This window comes from Pinus tabuliformis, chromosome 3_2 (assembly GCF_031772625.1).
Source record: "Pinus tabuliformis cultivar Carrire ecotype Pingquan chromosome 3_2, CPIR1, whole genome shotgun sequence".
NCBI lineage: Eukaryota > Viridiplantae > Streptophyta > Pinopsida > Pinales > Pinaceae > Pinus > Pinus tabuliformis.
In genome coordinates this window covers 249,777,630-249,795,403 of record NC_142302.1, presented here as the reverse complement: position 1 = coordinate 249,795,403, position 17,774 = coordinate 249,777,630, and positions in this window count along the sequence as shown.

The following is a 17,774-nucleotide window of genomic DNA, read 5'->3' as shown; positions in this document are numbered from 1 at the left end:
TAATTTGCAGGTTTGGACGCGCACGGGAGTAATTTGCAGGTTTGGACGATGAATTATAGAGTGGGATGCCGGATTATGCTGGTCGAGTGGCGGATTGGAGCTCTGGTAGCAGCTTCGATGTAATTTGCATGCACCGGTCTCGTGAAAGCAACCAATAGAAATGAATGAAAATGACACTTTCACGGGTTTTTGACAAAAATTGGTTTGGCAGGCTTTTGGCACCTTTTTTTAGATGACATCAGCATGATGTGGTGTTTTGTCGTGTAGCGGGGTGATGTGGCGATGACGTCACAGATGAGGTGGCGATGATGTCAGCGGGGGCGGTAAGCGGTTTTGGGCCCGCACCGCTTATCGGCCAGGGTGGTATTGGTGGGGAGGGCAGCGAGCACTGCGGGAGGGCGCCACGCGTCCCTTGGTACGGCGGGAATACCACCGTTCCCCGGGCGGTAAACATTGGCAACGGAGGGGGTTGCGATATGGATCTGGGCCGTTGGATGGGCGGGCCCAGATCTGACGGCTGGCGGTTAACGGGATATGGCGGAGAACCACGGCGCGGGACCCACGAAATATTCGTTATGGTTTAAGACTTCTCGGGGCATGTGCTATTGGCTGTTGGGGGAATTAACGGTTAATTAACCAAATGTTAATTAACGTTCAATATTTGCATGCGGGGAGGGTTTTTGTATAGTTTGCAATGTTTGTTGGTTAATCAAATAACGTGGGGTTAATTGACTCCGAAACCTTGCACGGGGATGGTTATTATATGGTTCCTGATGAACCTATAATCCCGTTAAAACAATGGCATATTGCTATAGTTAGCAGGGGCGGGATATTAGATTTTTCGGGATTTTTCATATATTTATGTAATACGGGGGGGGGGGGGGAGGAATATTATATAGGAATTATATAATAAAGTTAAGGGTTAATATGGGTTTATGAAGGGTAGGCGCCAAGTTAACATGGTTGAACAACTTAGGCTTAGGGAACAATAGGATTTTTACACAAGAAATGTGGCTTCTTTGTATTAAACAGGAATACTATTTCCCTCTGGTTTTCTCATGAAATGGAGTGATTTAAGAGTATTGAGCAGATCCCAACATCTTTAGGGGGGAGGTTAGTGAGTGATTTTGGGAGAAGTATGGAGGGAAGTTAGACATGCATCACCTGATTTGTAGCCACACCTTGCCATGATACTTATGATATCCATGAGATGAATCACCTTTGAAAGACAAAATTACTCATAAGTCTGCTTCTGCAACACCAAAACTACCTACCCAGCCTACTGTATCTAACATTTTTTCTTCCTTTTTCCTTGGGTGCATTTAAACTAGCAAACCCTTACTCTCTTCTTTTCTTTTAACTGCCATCCTATCTAAGTCTGCCCTTATTTCTTCCAGGGGCTCAGATTTAGCTGTTGAGCACCTTTGCTTCTCTACCTAACTACTTATCTGCCAAGCTTGAACTGTTTGGACAGATTTTTCTCTCTATCTCTAAAACAAGAAATTAAAACATGAACTGGCCAAGATTAAGCTGTTTGGCCATCCATCAATTGTGACAAAAGTCAACTAACTGCACACGATGAAATTCTTTGCAAAAACATAATAGTAGTGGCATTTTGGACTAGCACACTTTCCTGGTCTTTTCTTTGGGGTTCATTTCCTTTTCTTTTTGACCAATTCATTCTTTTTGCCCTTTGATCTTTCTTTTAGGGCATACCCTCTTTTCATTTTTTAATTATTTTGATTTTTTCAAAATATGGAACCTTTGCAGCATGGAAAGGATGAACATATTTGGGATTTTACCAGCCAATCATGAAATATGACACCTATTGGTATAGGAGCATAACACGATCCATTTTGGAGAAATTCCTAGATAATAGGGGCCTATTTTCTCAAAGGAATTGCGTAAGGAAACAGGGGCTCAACTAGAGGCATAAATTAACTAAGTTAGGGTTAGAGCTTCTCAGTGAGTAGAGAGATAGGTTATGCACTTGCAGGTTGAGATCAATTGAGAAATGCAATTGTAATACATCTTTATTCACCAGATTAATGCAATCAGGCATTGGGGTTTTTAGCAGTTTTCTTTCCTCGGGAAGAATACTATTTACATGTGTGTGATTTCTTATTGCATGTCTGAGATTTTTTCTTTAAAATGTGAATAAATGTCCGAAAAGCAGTAAATTATATTTGTGTCTTGTGATTTTGATTAGAACTTCATGAGCAGTGGCAAATCTACACCATAATTTCTACATTCTCAAGTTCTACAATTTTTTTTGCAATTTTCTAAATAAGTTTATGTTTGTTGTATGTGTTCTATAAGTCCATATTTTGGGTATCTTCAATATGTTTTAGAGATTCAAAACTATCCACTTTTACTCTTTATTAGTTGATTTTAATTAACTCTATTTCTAACCATTTTTTGTGCCCACTGAGAAAGGAAAATTATAATAAAAATTGAATGTCTTTCAGTCACACATGGATTCTAAAATCATGGTTTTCATGTCACAATGCACGGTCTATACCCATGTGAATCTGGATTTGATATCAGTATTGTTACATTGTATATTTCAAATATTTCAACATGTTCTATACCCATGTCAATTCGGCTTTGATATGCATAATGTTACACAACACGAAATTGGAGATGTGTTACCTAAAGCTGGGAAATCTATAGATATGCATATCAAACTTGATTTAAATTGACCTATGTATGTATTAAATATCGAAGTTTTGAAATATACAAATTTGAAGTTAAAACCCTAGAGAGATGCATATAAATTGAATTTTAAATAAGTTTTTGTTACTGTGTGATTTCATTTCTCTTTTATCTATATGCAAAAAATTGTTATGTATTTCTATACACATCTAAATCTATGTTTGATATGCATATTGACACATTGCAAATTCCAGATATACAACTTTTAGTTGAGAAACTTATGAATATGTATATCAAACTGGGGCTTAAATCGGTATTTGCTATTGTGAGACTGAAACTCCACGTCTTTTGTATTCATAAGACATCGATTATTCTACAACATCTACTGAAGTTTAATGATGATCAAATATTTCTTTTAGCTTCAGAAATTGATGGAATTCAGATCATGTTTGTTCAATTAAAAACCTTTTTATGTCTTTGCACCTGTGACACTTACACAAACATTTGAAAGAGCAAAATATTGTTTGCTTTTGTTTTCATAAAATATAGTACATGGTACAAGTGGGGTTTTATAGGTTAGCTAATGCAGTTGTAGATGATAGCGATGGAAGTGTATATTTCTCATATGCAAGCATCAATCTTGGATATGATAGATTCTTTCTAGATATTTTGGAAGCAAAACTTTTTAAACTAGGAGGTCTCTTCCTTTCTTGTAGGATTTGACCATGTGTTAACCGACAATTCAAAGTTGCCATGGAAGCAATACCATAAACTAAATCAATTTCCCCAGGCACATTGTGAGTTGGAGTGGATTCCAAAATTGTACATCATTCAAATTGAGTACCAATCCATTCAAAGCACCTACTTAATTGTTGTTACCACATAACCAACCATGCAAATCCATTTTAACTTGATTCAAATTCTTAGAGTATAATTTTTGTGTATTCCATGGAAATTACAACTTGTGCATGTATAACAAGACAATAACTTCATGTATTCAAGGCTGGACAAACAAATTATAACATCTCTGGCACCTTCTTCTTGTAGCTGATACAACCACATTGTTAAGTTTAGCAAGGATTTGTGTTAAAATTTCTTTCATTGTGTGTGTGTATATATATATATAGATATATATATAGACACACACACACACACACACACACACACAAAATATTAAAAAAAATAAAACACTAAAATTTAAAATTTAACATATCAATATCATTTGCATGATTAGGAAAGCAAACCACAACTTTTTCCAATTTAACAATACTATCGGCATACCTTTGCACCTTTTTGGGGCAATTGCTAGCTATAATTTAAGTGAAATGTGATTTACAATAAAGTTATGAGATAATTCAAAGTTACATAAGATTTTTCAAAAAGTAAAATAAACATTGAACTTAGGGCTTGTTTTTTATCCAGTAACTTTCAACCAAGTTGATGTCAAATATATAGCAAATGTTATGAAGGAGGAGGGGAGCTCTTTTTTCTTTTCTTTTCTTTTTATATTCTTTTCCTCGAAGTGCATGCTTACCTGCAAAAAACTTCAACACGATTACACACAAAAACAAGAAATTTTTCAAAAACAAATAATTTTGAAACTTAACAAAATGAGGTTAGATTCTTTGATTAACTTGCTCCAATATATGCCAGTATTTTTTGCATTTTTTAATTTAACAATAATCGCATACCTTTGCATAATTGCTAGCTATAAGCAATAAAGTTATGAGATAATTCAAAGTTACATAAGATTTTTCAAAAAGTAAAATAAACATTGAACTTAGGGCTTGTTTTTTATGCTTTCAACCAAGTTGATGTCAAATATATAGCAAATGTTATGAAGGAGGAGGGGAGCTCTTTTTTCTTTTCTTTTCTTTTTATATTCTTTTCCTCGAAGTGCATGCTTACCTGCAAAAAACTTCAACACGATTACACACAAAAACAAGAAATTTTTCAAAAACAAATAATTTTGAAACTTAACAAAATGAGGTTAGATCTTGATTAACTTGCTCCAAATATGCCAGTTTTTTCTTTGTTTTTTATTTGCTAAGCTCTCATAATGCGCAAAGCAAAGAGCATATGAGAAAATAAAACACTTTATGCTAAGTTTTTGATTTGCCAAGATTGCACAAAGAACATGGTAAAGAGCACACACAATGCAAAAAGAGTAGAAAACCAGGATTATAGATTAAAAAACAAAACAAAATATTAGTTCTATTAAAAAATAATAAAAATAAAAGGTATAATTGAAATTTATAGCTTTTGATCTAATAGAAAATGTCATATCTTGGGAAAATGGAAACACTTTTCCAAGGAAAATCATTTCCAACTCAAAGTGACACTTAGACATAATGGAATAATTCACTCACCTTATAAATGCACATAAATTGCAGAACCTAGAAATATTTTGATGCATGTGATGACACAGGTTCAAGATCTTGATCAACGATGGAAGTGGGTTTTCAAACAAATTCTAATGATGTGTTCGAAAAAACATGGCATTTTCAAACATAAATAACATCTTAAGCAACCACTCACACAACATGTTCAAAGACCAGTGCACCGATGTTTTTATGTGGTTAAAACCCTCAAAGAGGGAAATAGTCCATGACTCCAGCCAAGGTGGCCACTTGATGCAACATATTAATAAAAAATAAAAATGTATACATAAGGGTTTCTCGTAATCCATCTTAAGCAAATGGTCCTCCATACTCTTTAACTATAGATCATGGACCATTTAAGTGCTAAGCCATGAATCAATATAGTCATTAGTAAAGATTAGAATATGAGTCCTCAAATCACTTATTGTCTATATATCATAAACATTAGATTATATAATTAGAAATGCATATTAAAGAAACCCAATTTTACCTAGAGACACATTAGTCCAAGCTAAACTTAACTAACTCCTAAGTATCTAGATATCCTAACATTATTAGGTATCGAGAGAGAATAAAAGAGAATTAAAGTATAAACTTTTCCATAATACTAAGATGGATTTATTTCACTTCATTATTATATTCTTTAATTATAATGGTATTTTTAATTCTTTTATTAATATGGTTGTATTCTTTAGTTTTATGTTATTGATTTTTTTTTTTCATTTTCATTTATTAGCTTTATGTTATGCTGTGAATCTCATCCATATCATATTGTAGAGTCAACCTTCTATCTCTTGGTTCATTGAATTTGTACAAAATTTATAAGAGTGGAGGGAGTATATTAACTAGCAATGAGATGTGACTCCTTAGTAATTTTGAATCTGGCGTTGTCACCTTCTGAAAAGAGAGTTCGAGTTGTACAAAGAGGGCAAAGAACATAGATGCTTGGAGTTAGCCTCCAAGCCATAGAAGCACTCAAATCTATATTCGACACCATCTAATGGAGAGTTCTCGGAATTAGGTTTCCAACAGTATATGGAACTCCCCAAATGGACTCTAGAATAAAAAGTTAGAGCAGGTTGAAAGTTGCCCCTAAAAACTAGAAAGCAAAGGAAAATGTTCAAGTTTAATCCTGGATCTCGCAAATCAGAGTTTTCTAAAGCAGAAGCAGGGGAGCGAATCAGCAATCAGAAATCAATGATCACCTATGTCGGTTGATCGACGATCGGAGGTTTCATCAAAAATAAGACATCGAGGGTCTTGTATGGTGCATTGACGGGCTCACATATCGGTGATCGCAACCGCCCAAATGTATCTCAAATCGACAATCAGCGATTTCAACTAATCACTCTTATGAAATTGCGGGAGGAATGTGCCAATAAGTGTAAATCACCGAGAGAGGGCGAAAATTATTTGCAAAGGAAATGAACAAAAAATTAGGGGAAGGCGAGCCTTTTCTCTCTCCTCCAGGGGGACCATGTGGCGGAATACTATTGGCGCAAATAGGGCCACGTGGTAGCTGACATCATCATGATGTGGCAATACAGAGGACACGTGGGATATTGATCTAACATTTTTAGGGGTCATATGGGGGCATATTCGAATGACACGTGTCACCACTAAGGAAGTGACACGTGGCAATGATGACATCATCAATCGGCTATCGATGATCTAGGGTAGCAATGCATTGTGCTTCATTAGTAATTCGCCGATTATGAACCTCTGATTAGAAAGGGGCTCCGATAAGGGGGCTAGCTGATGGTCACAGGGAGAGTGAAGAACCAAGAGCTAAGAAGGACAGACGATCCAACATATTGGCGTTTGCAAGTGTCAAAGGGAGAAAAACACAGGTGATGTTATGAAATTGTCGATTGCGATATCCTGGGTGGGCCCAATTGGCGTTTGTCGATCACAAGTGTCAATGGGAGCAAAACAATGGTGATGTTATGAAATTTCCGATTGTGATGTCCCAGGTGGGCCCAATCGGTGTTCGGTGGTCGCTAGCTATAGAGGGTGCAGACTCTCCCTTATCCTTTTTCAAGTAGGCAGGACCACATCGCACATCAGAGATCGCAATGTTGGGGAAGAGGCACCAAAGGCGAGCATCACCCCCGATATGTGTGATTCTATGTAACAAAGGAAAAAGACCCCCAGAGGGGAGTCCAAAGGCCCTAGTGCCCAAGGACTAAGCGCCTGGTCATAACCCCCAGTCACATGAAGCAACAGGGGCTAAAGTGGATCGAAATGCCTTGTCCCGTAAGGACTTTTAATGGGAAATCCCAATGCGATTGCTCCACGACGAGGTAATGCAAGAATTTAAAGGTGTGGTGGGTCAACAGTTGAGGCATTTAAAAGAGGAGATGGATCATTCAAAAATCGGCATGGGTGACCATGTAAGGCCCCTCGTGACATGAAACTGGGGTCGACACTGACAGGGTAAATGAAGACATGGAAGCTCGGGAGGACTTGATGATCCAGCATGGTGCTCCATGCAGGGAGAAGATGAAGTACCGCCTCAGGTGACCTCTGCTTCTGTACTATGGCATGAAACTGATAGTTGACCACTCCCAACTTTAGAGAATGAATGATTCAAGCAGTAAAGGCAAGTAACAACCTGAAGCAAAGGTGATCACAGGGATGGGAATGGAGATATTTTGTTGACTTTTTCATCTGATTTTTGACATTTTTTGTTATGTATTAATGAAGCAATTAATATTTTGTAATCATTTTTTGGGCCACAGAGCCATCCCAGGCCGAGACAACTAGTCGATCTGATAGCTGAGGCTCGACTGAGATATTTTGTTGTAATTACTGTTCAATTCTCCCCTCTCCTGATGAATAGTGGGAATCAACACTTCACAAAGGTTCAGAATCCTAAAGAAAGAACTACATGTTATTTTCAAGACTGTATGACTTTATGATATGCGTCTTTCAGTGTTGAAAATAGCAACAAGAAATGATAAAAATAGAATCCAGAATATTCCAATTTTAATTTGTCCTTGAATTAAAATTGTGAATTAAATTCGAATTTAGTCTCACCAACTGCTTGGAATTAATTAATTAATTCATTATGGATTAATTAGTTGGAGAAATTCAAGTTAGAAGTCTTTCTGAATCCATGCAAGAGTTATCCCTTAAATTAAGGAGATTATCCCTTAATTAAGGAGATAAGATTGAGTTATATTTGAGTTGTAATTAGTTAGCTCAATTTATTGAGTTAAGTCCAGTTAAATTAGTTCCAAACTATTTGAGGAACTAATTGTGAGTTATCAGTCAGTTGATGCATGCATGCACTCAACTAGTGTACTCCAAATAATTGAAGATTCTCTCATCAGAAACTCATGCATGTCTATTCAAAGAAAGACCTAGTTGAGCTAAATGTCAAGGACATGTTACTACCATTTGCATGAGTTTTTCTATAAAGGAAACTCATCCATGCAGAAGGAAGAAGGTTCCTTGAGGATTGTGTAGTTTTACAAGGTGTGAGATCAGTGTTACACTTGATAACAATAGGATCACCCAGGAGAAACAACGCAAGGAAATAAGAGGCTTGGAGGGCAGAGGAAAAGGTTTGTGAGAAGCCTTGTTTTCCTGTAAGCATCTAGGAGGATTGTACTGAGAGATGGTTAGCTTTGGGAGCTAAGATTTTGTCTAATTACTGATATATTTCCACCTTGTATGATAATACAGATAGTGGGGTTTTTAGCTGAGGCTTTCCCTTGAGTATTTTATGTGTTTCATGTGGATTGATTCTTCTTCTGGTTATATGTGTTCTGCTTGATCATGCTCAAATCTTTTAGGCTTCCACTAATTGATTGTAGAAGTAGATTAAAGTATCTTGCTTTAGCTATATTGCATTATCAGATTAATCTACAGTCAGAATTTCTACATGGTATCAGAGCTGAGTTTATCAGAGCAGTGAACAATATATAGAGAAGAGAATTCAAAGTTTGAAGTTTAGGGTTGCAGGAGCAAATCGAATTCATATCATACTTCAAATTGAGATGGGACATTATGCGACTAATTTCCCATCGAAAAAGTCTAAGAAGGGATCCTCGGAAGGATTGGAAGATGAGGCATTAGCCTCTCAGTTCGAAATGGACTTCACCCTCATCGCATGCATGGTGTCATCGATGATGGGTTGTGCTTGGTATATTGATAGTGGAGCCTCATTCCACATGACCAGGGATAAAAGTTTATTCAGTACCTTGGAGGAGAAAGACCTCAAGATGCACGTAAAGATGGGTGACAATGAAAGGTTTAATGTTTCAGGAGTGGGCACGGTTGCTTTTCAGGGGGAGCATGGACCTCCTATCACCTTAATAAATGTGAAGTATGTGCCTGGACTGAAGAAGAACTTGGTATCGGTCGTGATGTTGGAGGACAAAGGCTACGATGTTGTCTTTAGTAAGGGAAAGGTTTTCCTTAGACACAGCACCATAAGATAGGTGAAACAAATCGGTTCACGAGTCAAGAATCTGTATGCTCTTGAGGTTCAAGGTGCATACAAAGCCTTGAGGAGAAAGGCAAATGTTAGAGACTTGGTGGTTGAGAGGGAGAGTAAATTACCTCTCAACATGCAGCACCAGAAGAAGTCTCAGATAATTGTGGAGGAGCCACAATTGGAGAAGTCAGCAGAGGGATCACATGCAGCCATACCTCCAGGTGTGAGGTGGGGCGATGTGAAGTGATAGTCCCAAGAAGGCTAAAATAGGGGTAGGATCCTTGAGGTACCCAACCTCTTTGATTAGACCTTCCTACGAGAGCTTTGACGAGGAGTAGCAGGACTGGCTGAGTGGGTAAAGACGGATGCAGATGGAGCGGCAGAGAGAGCTACAACGCAAGGGTCCTGAGACTACGTGAGGTTGCAACAGTGTAAGAGGCACAAGAGTGTTGCACCAGTACAGGATGGCACAGAGAGGTGTGCAAAGATGTGAGATGCAGGGAATTATTGCAGCAGCGCAGAGGTCAGAAAGGGAGCACTTGTCAGCGGTAAAGGGAGCTTCAGCATTAGAGGGTGTTTCTAGCCCAATAGGGAGGTCAGTTGGGAGATAAGTTACTTACATCTCAGTAACTGAGTTGTAGTGTAGCAGTGGGCAGCACGATGCAACATTATGAGAGGAGGTGCAGTGCGGATGCAATGCTGTGAGAAAGGACTAGCAGCAGCACAGATGTAGCGGGAGGAAAGTGAGATTGATGCAGTCAGAGATCAAAGTGACAGAGGCTAGAGTAGTCAAATACTAAAGAGTGCAGAGAAGGATTGACAACAATGCAGAAAGGCAGAGTCAACAGAAGCACAGAGTTTTCATTTGATAGAGGCAATAGAAGTCAGATACTTTGATGATAGACGCATCATACTGATTCAGGTTGGATTTTTTGGTTTGTTTTGTTTCTGGAGTTGCTGGAGCAACAACACTAGAGAGAAGTGTTGCATGCAGAACATTCCAAAGGTTCAGGATCAGGATCGAGTTGAATTCCTTTCTTGTTGAGAGGGAGTGTTGAAAATAGCAACAAGAAATGATAAAAATAGAATCCAGAATATTCCAATTTTAATTTGTCCTTGAATTAAAATTGTGAATTAAATTCGAATTTAGTCTCACCAGCTGCTTGGAAATAATTAATTAATTCATTATGGATTAATTAGTTGGAGAAATTCAAGTTAGAAGTCTTTTTGAAGTCATGCAAGAGTTATCCCTTAATCAAGGAGATAAGATTGAGTTATATTTGAGTTGTAATTAGTTAGCTCAGTTCACTGAGTTAAGTCTAGTTAAATTAGTTCCAAACTTTTTGAGGAACTAATTGTGAGTTATCAGTGAGTTGATGCATGCAACATGCACTCAACTAGTGTACTCTAGATAACTGAAGTTTCTCTCATCAGAAACTCATGCATGTCTATTCAGAGAAAGACCCAGTTGAGCTAAATGTCAAGGACAGGTTACTATTAGTTGCATGAGTTTTCATATAAAGGAAACTCATCCATGCAGAAAGAAGAAGGTTCTTTGAGGATTGCGTAGTTTTACAGGGTGTGAGATCAGTGTGAATCATTAATGTTACACTTGGTAACAGTAGGATCACCCAGGAGAAACATCACAAGGAAATAGGAGGCTTGGAGGGCAGAGGAAAATGTTTGTGAGAAGCCTTGTTTGCCTGTGAGCATCTAGGAGGATTATACTGAGAGATGGTTAGCTGTGGGAGCTAAGGCTTTATGTAATTCTGATATATTTCCACCTTGTATGATAATACAGATAGTGGGGTTTCTAGCTGAGGCTTTCCCCTGAGTATTTTCTGTGCATTGATTCTTCTTCTGGTTATATGTGTTCTGCTTGATCTTGCTCAAATCTTTTAAGCTTTTGCTAATTGATAGAAGTAGATTAAAGTATTTTGCTTTAGTTATATTGCATTATCAGATTAATCTACAGTTAGAATTTCTACATTCAGAATATTAAGGAAATGGTGGTGATTCCTCCTTCGAGTACTACAATATGTTATCCCTCTGTTTAAATTCCATTATTTTTATGTTTCCTCTCTGATTTCAAGTAATCGTAGCTGCTATAAATGTTTCATATGTTCTTACAGATTCATTTGTATTGACTTGTTAATGCATGTGCCTGTATGGATCTTTGAGATTATATCTTTAAAATTGCGCTCCATGAATCATCGCACGCAATCCTCTTCCACCCATTATGTCTAACCATAACTCAAATAAGTGTAGAATTCTTAACGCTTCAAGCTCTATGTGATGAGTGTAGAATTATTGATGCTTCAAGCTCTATGTGATGAGTGTAGAATTATTGATGCTTCAAGCTCTATGTGATGAGTTATTCTATCTCCTTATATTCTCTCATTGCTCTGCCAAAGCTTATTAAATTGTAGGTCCTTGAACTACTCGGCCTCCACTAGTTTATACATATATTTCTGTGAGTTGTATATGTGAAGAAGTACTAGAAATACATGTCTTATGCTTTTAGATGAATGAACCAACCCATGCTGTTTATTCTATATATAAAGACATATGTACAAAACTATATGTGATGTCTCCAACTTCCTAAGAATCATACGAGACACACAAAATCTAGATGTTCCAGGCACTAGTCTTGTAAGCAATCTCAGGCTGTCTTTGGAAGCGACAACATCTTTTGGTGTTGTTTCCAGGGAACTTATTGAAGGATTTTCCCCCTGGGATATGAAAAATTAAGTACTCTTTGTGTAGGTGAGAAAGATGTTTCAACCTTCTAAACACTGCACATGGACACATTGAAACCTTCTATGCTTTTGCTGAGAATCTAAATGTAGAACAACTGGATGTGGTCTTGAGACTCTTTGTACAATCCCTTGATGGAGAATCCAGAAAATGGTTCAAATCCCTACCTAATGGCTCCATCACTACCTGGGAGGAACTCGAAAACTCTTTCACACAAAAGTGGGGTGAAAAAAGAATCATGAGTATGTCCTCACAAAGTTCAATGCTATAAGGAAGAAGCCAGAAGAGGATATTTCAAAATTCATAAAAAGGTTCAATAAGCAATATAATAACCTTCCTGGTAAAGCCTCCTCAAGCTGCTGCTCACGTAGTATTTATGGGAGCCTTGGAATCTGACTTTGGTTTTACCCTAAGAGAAAGGAAGTCTCGCACTTTGGATCAACTCCAAGTTGATGCTCTTGAGGTAGAAGAAAATTTCACCTCGACAGGGAAGTCAAGAGGTAAGGGCGAACCTAATGAGAAGAAAAGGGGGGAAGAAGAAAAATCCTCCTCTGGTCAAGCTAAAGAATCACCAGATCTAAAGTGGGGAAGAAATGGATAAACTCATCAAGAGTTTGTTGCATAAGGTGGTGAAGCTTGAGCTAGAGAATAAGAGTCTCCCGAAACCAAATGCTTAAGGTAACAACCAAGGTTATAACTCGCAGTACAGAAGGACACCATTGCAGATACTTCCAAGGGAAAGAAAAGACCAACTCGATAAGATCCCTCATCCTCTATATTTATAAGATGATCCCGATGAACAATCATTAGATACACATGAGATGCAGGTAAACTTGTATTCCTCTTTCTCTGAAGAAGAACATGAAAATATGGCTCACTAGGAGACAAGTCATGATAGAAAAGCAACAAAAAATGAGGAGGACATAGGTGATTATTGTAAACAATTTGTGGATTTCATGCAAGCACAGCTACACCGAAGGTATGATCTAATATATTCAAGAAAGAGTTCGAGGGAACCAGAAAAGCAAGAGGGAACTACTCCCCAAGATATTCCCCTAGTGCCAGATAAAGGGAAAGGTAAGTTGAATCATGTATCGTCCAATGTAAAAGTCTCCTCAAATAAGGAATGCAATAGCTCTGAGGAACACAAAGAAAAGAAAGCACCCGTTCTGATAAAAACTACCAGTGATAAGGAAAGAGAAGCAGAGCTAGGAGGTGTATAAAAAGGCCAACCTGCATTCAATCTTCAGAAGGAACTCGAAAAGGTAAATACTCTTGTTACTCTAATTGAAATTCTAAAGCAGCTCACTTATAAACCTCAAGTCTCTCAGTTCATGATTCCATCCACCTCAACACCGACCCATGACTGTTTAAACCTTCAAGAAGAAAGACCAATGGTTGTTTTTGGGCCTCATGTTGAAGAACTTGATCCTTCCACTGCACCCTTCTATTTGACCCTGGTAATTCATGACCTCTTATTGCATAACTACATGTTGGACTCTGGAGCCTCGCATAACCTCATGCCCTTAGCCATGATGGAACAACTTGGCTTGCAGATCACCAGACCCTACAAGGACCTATACTCCTTTGACTCTAAGAGGGTCAAATGCTTGGGAATGATAAAAGATCTGGTGGTAAACCTAGCTCAGATCCCTATGAAGAGCATAGTGATGGACATAGTAGTGGCAGATATTCCCCCTCGATTTGACATGATCTTATCTAAGTCTTAGGGTTCTAAGGTGGGGGGATCTATAAAATTAGATATAACTTATGCCACTATTCCCACTTTTGGAGGTGAAGAAAGGAGGTTGTACAGAGAGTCCAGATTTGTAAAAACTATGACCCCAGCTAAAGGTTCTAAAAATTCTCCAGTGTATGGAAAAGAAAGCGACCTCTCCTGCCTGTTCCTAGAAGAAGATGAGACCATCTTAGAAGAAACACTAGTACACCTAACGATGCAGTTAGAACACCAACACACAAATGAAAACGAAGTGCGGAAATTATACTTTGACGAAGCAAATTCCAAAGAGGGAAATGGGGCAGGAGTATTGTTGGTATCTCTTAAGGGCAACTTGATACCCCTCGCATTCAAGATGGAGTTTGAGGAAACCAACAACGTGGCAGAGTATGAAGCATTACTCCTTGGGCTACAAACATCAATGGATATGAATATTGAATGTTTAACTATGCATGGAGACTTCGAGCTAATTGTAAGTAGGATCAGAAATCAGTGCCAGGCTAAACACCCCAGATTGAGGACTTACTGGAAAGAAGTATGGGAGTTGATTGATAACTTCTTCCTGGCCTTTAATATCCAATTTCTTCGTAGAGAAGGAAACAAAATGGTTGATAACAAGCAATTTTAAACCCCCTCAAAATCCTCTTCTCGGGTATGAGGTGGAGGTCAGATACATACCCACTATACCCGATAATGTCAAGCACTGGTAGGTATTCAAGGATGATGAGCAGATCAAACAATTTATAGAAGTAGTTGGGGATTTCGCCAACTCAACCATTGACCAAGGAGAGGAAAAAGAGGTAGATCAAGAACCAATTTCGTGGGAAGACACAGTGGCTGGACATAAAATTCTACAACTAAAAGGGAATACCATTCCTCGTGGGCTAGTCCCACTAGAAATATTATTTAACAAGGATGATGTAGCCTCCAAACCAATGGCTCTGGAGATGGACAAACAAGTAGAAGATTGCAATATCGGCTGAAGGATGAACCCCAGATGGTCAGACTATCAAAAGGAATCCCCTCGCAATATAAACAAAGGTATTTAAATCTCTTCAAAATCTATAAGGATGTTTTTGCTTGGTCTTATGAGGATTTAAAAGCATTTGATACTAACATCATACAACATAAGATTCCTTTAAAGGGTGGAATAAAACCATGCAAACAAAAGCTCAGAAATATTAATCCACTCTTACTCCCCTCAATTGAAAAAGAAGTGAGGAAAATTCTATAGGCTAAAATCATAGTGCCTTTAAGGTACTTGAAGTGGGTGGCCAACTTAGTCCCAGTCTAGAAAAAGAATGGAGAAATAAGGCTATGTGTAGATTTTCGGAACCTTAACAGGGCATCGTTGAAAGACAACTACCTGCTACCTAAGATGGATTACATATTGCATAAGGTGGTTGGGTCAGTTAGGATGTCCATGATGGATGGGTTCTCTGGTTACAACCAAGTGGTAGTCCACCCTGATGATCAGAAGAAGATCACTTTCACCACCCTGTGGGGAACTTTCATGTATGCTCGCATGCCTTTCGGTCTTATTAATGCAGGGGCCACATTTTAGAGAGCTATGGATATAGCTTTTTTAGGGGAGAAAGACAAGTTCGTAGTGGTATATTTGGACAATATCACAGTCTTCTCTAAGACCGATGAAGAACACATCCTCCACTTGAAGCTCACCTTTGAGAAATGCAGGAGGTATGGTCTTTCTTTGAATCCCAAGAAATCTCAGTTCGCCTTGAGTGAGGGGAAGCTACTAGGACACATAGTAGCGTAAGAAGGAGTGAAAATCTATCCTAAGAAAGTCGAAGCTATCAGTGACATTCCTCTACCCAGAAATAAGAAAGAAGTCCAAGCCTTTTTGGGGAGAATCAATTTCTTGAGGAGGTTCATACCTAACTATGCAGAAATAGTGAAGGATATTACAGATATGCTAAAGAAGGTAAATGAAGTCAAGTGGAACTCTGCCCCTTGAGATTATTTTACTAGAATTAAATAAGATTTGGCTAAAGCACCGGTACTAGTAAGCCCTGACTACTCAATGCCTTTTTATATCTTTTCTTTTTCTTCTCCGCATACAATTGTCGCAGTTTTTATACAAAAGAATAAAGATGGCTATGAACAACCCATCGCCTTCTTCAACCAAGTCCTAAGGGATGCTGAGCTAAAATATAACATCTTGGAAAAACAAGCCTATGCACTAGTCAAAGCTTTGAAGGTGTTTTGAGTGTATGCACTACAATCAGAAATCACAACATTTGTCGCAACAACAACAGTCAAGGACATCCTTGTGCAAGGAGAGAGTGAAGGAAAAAGGGGTAGGTGGATAGCAAAGTTACAAGAATATGAGTTAGACATAAAACCTACTAATCTCATAAAAGGCCAGGGGTTGGCCAAGGTGTTATCAGAATCTAATTGCCAAGCTTTGGGGATAAACTTGATAACATAGGAAAGCAGAACAAAATTTCAATAGAACGCGATTAAAACATTAGAGCAAAAGATCTATGCTAAATACGAGGGATCACTGTGGTATAAGAATATCATCCATTATCTCTTATTCTTGAGGTGCCCACTAGGGCCAGATAAATCTAAGTACAGAACCCTGAGACTTCAAGCTCAAAAGTATATCATATCCAATGGTCAACTCTACTGGAAGGACTCGGTAGGAGTTTTGCTGTTATGTTTGGTAGAAGGCGAAAATCATAAAGTGATTGAGGAATTTCATGGAGGAGTTTGTGGAGGTCATTACAGCTGGAAGACAACAACTCACAAAATCCTCAAAGTAGGATTCTATTGGCCTACACTATTTGGAAATGTTCATTTACAAGTCAGGTCATGTGTAAACTGTCAAGTCTTTGTTGAAAAACAAAAACTTTCTCCTCTCCCCTTGATCCCCATGCATGTGGAAGAACCCTTTAGACAGTGGGGACTAGACTTCATAGGAGAGATAAAATCACCTTCCAGTGGCCAACATAAGTGGATATTAATGGCCACGGATTATTTCACCAAGTGGGTAGAGGCCATCCCAGCCAGAATTGCTACAAACTCAGTGGTAATCAAGTTTATGGAGGAGAACATATTATCTCGCTTTGGTGTTCCTATCAAAATTATCACTGATAATGCTAGAGTATTCAAATCCACAAAATTCACCAGCTTATGTCAGAAGTTCAATATCATCACCGGGCACTTCACTACCTATTATCATTAAGGTAATGGCTTAGCTGATTCCTTAAACAAAACTATGGTGAGAGTGCTAAAGAAGACTATCGCCGAGAATTAGAGGAATTGGGACACCCAATTGAAGTTTTCTCTCTGGGCTACCCGAGTGACTCCTAAACGTTTCACTGGAAAATCACCTTTCGAGCTAATGTATGGTAAGGCTGAAGTCTTCCCAATCCAATTAGCAATGCCAGTGGCAAAGTTACTACAAGAAGCTAAGGAGGAGTCAAGTGATTTGACATGAAGGATAAACCAACTGGTCGAGCTCCATGAAAATAGGGAATAGGTGGGGGAAAAATTTTCAAATTACCAACAGAAGATGAAATCCCTGTTTGGAAAAAAGGCCAAGGATCAACCTCTTCAACTAGGGGATTTAGTTCTTCGATGGGACATCCGACAAGAAGAAAAAGGTAAACACAAAAAATTTGATTCACTTTGGTTCAACCCTTTCAAAATTTCAGAAGAGAAAGGAAATAATACATACTTGCTCGAAAATATGGAAGGTGAATCGTTGGAGGTGCCACTAAATGGTCAGTTCCTCAAACTCTATTTCCAGAATTAAAGGTGGCTGTCTTGCACT